This window comes from Chenopodium quinoa, unplaced genomic scaffold (assembly GCF_001683475.1).
Source record: "Chenopodium quinoa cultivar QQ74 unplaced genomic scaffold, ASM168347v1, whole genome shotgun sequence".
Taxonomy (NCBI): Eukaryota; Viridiplantae; Streptophyta; class Magnoliopsida; order Caryophyllales; family Amaranthaceae; genus Chenopodium; species Chenopodium quinoa.
The window spans coordinates 233,833-241,965 of NW_018743919.1; the positions used below are offsets into that span (position 1 = coordinate 233,833).

General features: G+C 33.5%; 1 pseudogene; it reads left to right on the forward strand.

Annotated features, from left to right (window-relative positions):
• Nucleotides 1-4,994: 4,994 nt before the first annotated feature.
• LOC110687112 lies at nt 4,995-6,308 on the forward strand (annotated as a pseudogene).
• Nucleotides 6,309-8,133: the final 1,825 nt, after the last annotated feature.

Consider the following 8,133-nt stretch of genomic DNA (forward strand, 5'->3'; position numbering starts at 1 on the left):
CAATTTATAAGGTTAAGGGGCTAATCCTGTCATTGACATATGGTTTTGAAGTGGAACTTCCCTGGTCGTATAAAGTGAACACTCATAGCGGGTGCAGCCGAAACCCGTTTATCATGGTATCAGAGCCCAGGTAAGGTTGGGTTGTGATCTGGATCAGTATTATGGACAACTCACATTTGAGGGGGAGTGTTGAGCCCCATGAGCAAACCCGCATGTGAGTGAAAGTGTGGTCCCACATTAAAAGAGTGTAAAAGTGTTGGGAAATGTATCCCATATTGAAGAAGTAAGAAAGTCGGCTTCACTTTATAAAGGCTAAGAGGTTACTCTCGTTTATCATACTGACATACAAACTTGACTAATCTCTATTAATAGATAAAATTTATATTGGTAAAATTTCTAAATATTTATATTATCTATTTAAATTTATGAATAATACAAAAAGTTAAAAAAATTACTTAATTTGAGACGAAGAAAATACTATTTTACCTGATCTGATAGCTTAGTATTATTCAAATTTACTACTAGATACAGTAGTTTGTCTATTTAAGTTTGGCAATTGTTCTCAATGTCTCGTATTCTTTATCCAAAATTGACCATTGGTACTTCGTATAATTTTAAGTAATTAAATCTTTACAAAGTACTAGTTTAATTATGAGAAAACTCTTCATATATTCTAAAATAAGGTTCAATGAATATTAAAAACTTATAGGTTACCTAGCTTAGCTAACGGATTACATCGATCGTTAATGAATGTGTGCATGTGTGAACTAATTAAATCAAGCAATCTCCGTAATTTCTAACAATAAAAGAACAATTTTCATCAAAATATTTTGGTTCAATTTTTCAACAACTACGTACTTAAGGGTCCAAATTTTCTTGTGGAAGCAACTTCTAAATTTCAAGCCTAAGTTCATAAATGAAATTTAGGGGTGACTTCGAGGGCAAGTTCCACCCTTGCTTCATCATCTATTATCATTTCTGGAAATATAATCATTGATTTATTTCTTAAAACTCACGTAATCGCAAAACAAATCATGGTTCACAATATTATTACGCTAACTACTATATATTCATGTTCTTGGTCATCTAATTATGCTATGATCCTATATATGTCACAAAAGTTAGTATTAGCCCTATACTCGTAGTAATTGGTACGCGATTTCAAATTGATTGTAGTATGAATGTTAATGTACTCCGTAATAAATATATTCAAAAAAAGTGGTTAGGTAATTTTATCTAATCAAAATCAAATTATCAAAGTAAATTTTTGACATACTGATTTTCGGCCCACAAATTTTTCTCATGTTTAATTAACATAATAACTAGTACTTGTACTAATAAAACATTGACAAGCAGTGGCGGATCCAGGATTTGAGTAATAGGTTGTCCCATCATCGTCTATTGACCGTATATAATATTAAAAAATAGTCAAAGCTTGTATGATTAGCAAAAAAAATACATAAAAAAAAGCAGGTTACTTGACACGTGTCTGCATGTGAATGGTCTATTTTTTTCTAAAAAAATTAATTAAACAATTCCCCACCCAGCCCAACAGCCACTTCCCAGCCCAGCCCCAACAACCACCCCCTCCTCCTACACCACCACCAAAACCACCCACCTGCATGTGAATGGTCAGCAAGAAACCCTTGAAGAGCACTAGCCCTTGAGTATATCGAACTAGGATCTCCTTTCCAGATAATTTTAACCATAGCTAACTATGTCAAGTGCCGCACCGGCCTCCGCCCACACAAAACCAGCAGCGAAAACAATGCATCTTCACATTTTCTTTGCCATAACATAAATACATAATAGGTTCCTAATTCAATCCATATCAAGCCCATTCATAGTTTAAGCAAGAATTCCCAATCAAAACTTAATAATTCTCTAAAACAATCCAAATGCCAGTATAATTTGCAACTAGAATTCTCAAAATTCAACTTAAACAACCTAAAAATAATTAAATTGATTGCAATACAAACTTAAACATGCTGAAATTTCATGATTTTGAACAATTAGCAGCAACATAGATCTAATCAAGTAGAAAAAAGATAAAAAGGAGAAAAAAATTAAGAAATGGAACCTTAGGTTCGTCATTAATGGCGGAAGTGAGATCGGAGAGAAGATCAAAACAGAGAAGAAGATCGGGAAATTTGTGAGCAGCAGAAGCGACAATGGATTGTAATTGAGCAACATACATCAAAGTATTGATATTCCACAAAGTATGAGCCACAGATTGACATTGACGGACGAACCATATATTGGCGACGGTGAGAAAATGGAGTGACGGAGTACGGAGCTTAAACTGGCCGGTGAACGGTGGCGGGGCTACGGGTCTGCGGGTGGGGTTTGGGGATTTCGATTTAGGGGAGTTAGAGACTTAGGGTTTTACAATTTGGGGGAAATGTTCTGAATCCCAAGTTTTAATTTCTAAATGTTGAAAATTGGGTGTGAGGTTATAAAGCAAAAAAAAAGAAAAAAAATGTCAGTAATGGGGTTTCAACCCACATCTCGCGTGTGATGGGTGGTAAAAAAACCACTAGGCTGCAAGCTGAACTTCTTGACATTTAGTGTTTAATTTTTTTATAAAATAATAGGTTGTCCTGTGACACACTATGACTACACGTGGGTCCGCCCCTGTTGACAAGCATGGTCCGAACTACATCAATTCTAGTATGTTTCTTGTCATTTCGGATTTTGTCCTTAAGCAGTCTACGAGCATTTAATTTAGTGGTCAAAATTCATTAAATTCGATTTTAAATTTTAATCCTGTAAGAATTTTGTACTCAAGACTTATTCTACACTAATAATGTCATTATACAGTTTTAATTGCGATAAAATGATGTCATAAATTAGTGATCAAACTAAAGTTGATAAATTTTATCATCAATCTCAATTATGATAGTGCAGAGGTTTGAGTAAATTGAGTGAAAGAGAAGTTACACACGTTAAGCAAATTAGAGTCCATAACCTTACAGAGACAATGGATCTGGTATTTGGGCCATGGACAAATTCTTACCTAGTTAGGTGTTTGGGTCATGGGCCAAACCCAATTTCTTTGTTATAAACCCAAACAGAAAATTAGGAGTGGGCCAACAACGAACTCGGCCCAATGTCTTAACGTCTTCTGGACAAATTGAGGCCTTTCAATTTTCAAAAAAAAAAAAAAAAAAAAAAAAAAAAAAAAAAAACCTAACAACAAAAGCTTTTATTCGATAGTTGCCTTTGAACATTGAGCTTATGGTTATGGCTTTTCATTAACTACCTCTATATCTTATTAGTTGTGTAGGGTTAGTCCGTCCCAAATTCCATAACCCAATTTATTACATCTCAATGTCTTTCAAGATTTCTAGAAAACTCTACTACACTGAGAATTTGATGGAAAAGTGTGGAAGAATTTAGAATTGGTGAATGTTCATAAAAATTTTAGATTTATGTGGCTATTTAAAGAGCATGTGTGTAGAATTTTTCACACACTTCTTCCACCTCCATACATCACCTATAAATAGTGGTGTTGGGCTTTATTTGGAGTATGTATCCACTTACACATCCTCCAATTCTCCGATACTATACACTCTATGAGTGTCCCTCCATACATATATATCACGATTGGAGTTTTTACATACACACAATCTCCCTAATCCACTATCCTTATTTTGTACTACTCCTTTGTGAGTTCCTATAGTGAGAGTTCTCTTATAATATTCATCTTTTCAAGGCTTCTTGTACTCTTCTATTTTCATATAGTGGATTATTTTGGGTGCTCGACGTCGTGGGTTTTTTTTGTCTCTATTGAGGATTTTTCCCACATTAATTATTGTTGTGTCCATATCTTTATACTACCTGTCTTGTCTTTATCTTTCTCCTAATTATCTATCAATCTCTACCTCTTTAATTTGCTTCCGCTGTTTACTCACCAACCCTAACAAGTTGCAACAAAGTAATGTTGTCACAAATAACTAAAACTCCTTTGTTGCAACTAATTAATAAAAAAAAGAGGTAGTATTAATTTAGGTTGTTGGTATTAGCTAACTTGTTTAGTTGGTAGGTTGTGGAAGGGTGATATCCAAAACTCGGTTCAAATTGTAGAATTCATGTTGTACAAAAAATGTTGTAGGCACATAACGAGTGGGAAGTAAAGTTACTGTAAAGTTATAATAAGCTGCATGAGATGGTTACTAATGCAATGAAGATTTAGAGTTGTTATTAGTACATTTATATAAAGAACATTGCCACCCTATTACCACCAAGCTACAATTTTAATTGTATATAATATGATCGTTAAAGGACTAACTTAACCAACGCGGAATATTCCACTTAAAAAGATGAGTGGATGTGATTTGAACTTGTGATCTTTGTGGATTTGTATCACGTTAATTGGCTCTTGAAACCAAATTAAAGGACCGATCTAATCAAAAGCTTTAAATGATATTGAAATTCAAAATTGATTTATAAACTCTATAATAAGCTTTGCATTCACTACTTGTAGTAGAGAAAGCTAAGAGTTTGTGGCACACGAGCAGGCACAACACATCTCTAATACTTTAATAGTATAGGCGTATAAGTTTTGTGATATATATATATGGAATGGATCATGTGAAAACAAGTCTAAAGCTGGAAATTAAAAACAGATAATCTAGACCATTGAATTTTAATCAACGGATGAGATTATATCCTCTATTAACCCCTCATCATCTACTTTCTCTCTCCTCAAAAATAACCCAAAATTCCCTCTAATCTCTCTCTCCTAGAATCACCGGATTTTCTCTCCAAACACCACCATAATTGCTCCAAGTCGAACACAATTTCAACAAATTTCTTGCGATTTTCGCCTAAATTTTGCTAACATTGTTCATAAACTTGCAAAAATCAAGTCAAATCGGGCAATTGAAGCTGACATTTCATCAATGAAACCCTAGATTTTCGAAACAAATCGAAGTGAAATCCGAATGAAACAAAGCGACGAACAATCGAATCTTACTGAACTTGGTTACGAAATGGAAAGGTAAGTATTTCGTTTTTGATTTTTGAGTTCTTCGTTTCTGATTTTTGTTTATTTATTAATTTTGCTAGTTTTTTTTTTTTTTTTGGAAATTATCGATTTGATTTGTATTTTTGAGTTTCGACTTCAGTTTCATTATCGACTGGGATAATTTGTTTCCAGAAAACGAATTTCATTTCTTCTCAGATGTTCCTCCATCATTGGAAGATGAAGCAACAACTGGAATCGCGAAAGAGAATACAATCGAGACGTGGATTGAGGAGTTGCTTATGAAGGATGATGACGAACACGATATTAATCAAGGTCAAGCAGAATCAGGCAATGATTTCAGATGGTCTGATCTGCTGCTTGATACACCTCAGCCGCCCGATGAACAACGGGGTTTATCGGACGCCTCTCCTCCTCTTCAGAATTCGAATTCATCTACTTGCTCTAATTCTGAAGATAATGTTGTTAAAATTACTAGTAATGATTAATGGCAGTGGTGAAGATGTTCCCAATTTCGAATCGAATGGTGAGAAATATGAGAATTATAAGTCTGGGGACGATGTTTTGGACCTCGAAGACGATGGCACTGATCAAAATGATCCCCTTTCCAAGAAACGTAAAAGGTAACCTCTATTTTTTATTTAATTTAAAAAAAAGTTGTTATTTGAATTTTTTCTTTGAATTGTATTTAATTTTTGAAATGATATTGTGAAAATTAGAGTTTGTAGAATTTTATCTTGTTGTATGTTAATTTGCGGTTGCTTGGTGTTAAGTGTACAACTTTTTCGTCTTATCTGTAATTAAATTTTAAAGTTAAATTGATAGCGTAATTTGAAATAGCAATGTGACACTTTAAATTCCAGACGTAGTTAATTTTTATAGGTTGCATAAGTTTGCTACTGGAATTGAGCATATATTATTGAATTGGCTCTGTTGTGAAGATTGTGTAACAATGTGAGATGGTTGTTGTACAAGACAATTGTGAAATAGAGATGCCGCGATGAGATCAAGAGAAAGGAAGAAGATGTATGTCAAGGATTTGGAGATAAAGAGTCGGTATATGGAAGCGGAGTGTAGGAGATTGGGGAGTGGCCTTTGTGTAAATGTGATCAAAATTGATAGTTACCTTATTTTTGTAAATAGTGACTTCTATATAAATGTGTTCAATGTTGTCAAAATTGATATAATTATCTTATTTTTATATATAGTGACCTTCGTAATTTTTATATACAGTGGCCTCTGTATAAATGTGGTCAAAATTGATATGATTACCTTATTTTTGTATATAGTGGCCTTTATGTAAATGTGGTCAAAATTGATATAATTACCCTATTTTTTGTATATAGTGACCTCTAAGTACATATTGTAAAAATTGATATAGTTACCTTATTTCTATATATAGTGACCTCGGTGTAAATGTCATCAAAATTAATATAACTTAATATAATTACCTTATTTATGTATATAGTGACCTCTAGGTTGTTTCACACCATCAGATTATCTAGTGAACATTCAATGGCTAAGATTGCTTGTTTTTAGTTTTCACCATAAGCTCTGTTTTCAGCGGAATCTCTCCGTATATATATATATATATATATATATATATATATATATATATATATATATATATATATATATATATATATATATATATATATATATATATATATATATATATATATATATATATATATCGCCCAAATTTCAAGGGTTCAAGATGGCTTGTAGAATTGTAGTGTACCACTTGTATGCATGGTTGCAACTCATATTATTGTTGTGTAAGTTGTCTATACTAAATAATTTATGTGTGTTAAAGTTTTACCGATAGTAAAGGAACTATTAGTGAAGGGATATAAAGCAAGCAATATGATAGAAACTTTTATTGATTCTTACTTCCATTGTTCATAATACGGGAACTTCTTATATAGCAAAATTTATGAAATATAATAATACACATTATTGTACTACATATATATCATTGTACTTGGTAAATTGCATTAACCGGTTACAAACTTATATACATGTGAACTTCAATCATATTTGTATTTTTCTCAACACTCCCCCTTTGAACATTCACATGGAATGGGGTATGAGTTGCCTTAATAAAACCTTGCTAGGTAAAATCCTGCGGAACAAAAACCATATCTAGGAAAAAGGAGTGCCACGATATTGTATTATATGCTTTGGTATATTGCCTCGTTAAAAACCTTGTCAGGAAAAACCCAATGGGATAAAAACTTGATCGAAGGGAAAAAGAGTGCAGTGCATATAATATTCCCCCTGATTTCAGCATAGTTCATGAAGATGTTGCATTCCGATTTTGTGAACTAATTGCTCAAATTTCTTCGAAGGAAGTGATTTGGTAAACAGGTCGGCAAGGTTATCAACTGAACTTGATGGATATATATTTCCTTATCTTTTTGCAGATCATGTGTGAAGAATAGTTTTGGAGATATATGTTTTGTTCGATCTCCCTTAATATATCCTTCAGTTACTTGAGCGATGCATGTTGTATTGTCTTCAAAGATGATGGTTGGATTCTCTGTTATTGCTTTCATTCCAGACTCTTCTTGGATATTACTAATCATCGACCTCAGCCATACATATTCTCGTCCTACTTCATCAGAGCTATCAACTCTGCATGATTTGAGGATGTTGCGCTCAATGTCTGCTTTGTTGATTTCCATGATATTGCAGTGTCGCCATAAGTGAACAGATATCCATTTTGTGACTTAGCATTTTGGGGATCCGATAAATATCCAGCGTCGACATACCCAATGAGGGCAACATCTTGTTTCGGTTGATAATATAAACCAAGGTTTTGTGTCCCTCATAGGTACCGGAGTAAGTGTCGGACTCCTTTTCAATACCTATATGTCGGTGCATTGCTGTGTCTGGCTAACAAGTTCATAGAGAAAGCTATGTCGGGTGTAGTGTTGTTAGCTAAGTACATTAAGGCTCCAATTGCACTTAAGTATGGTACTTCTGGACCCAGAACTTTTTCATTTTCTTCTCGGGGTTCTGAATGGATTGTTTTTCATATTCAAAGAATGAACAACCATTGGGAAGTTGGTTGGAGTTGCTTTGTCCATGAAGAATCTTTTAAAAAATCTTTTTGTATAGTTTGATTGGTGGACAAAAATACC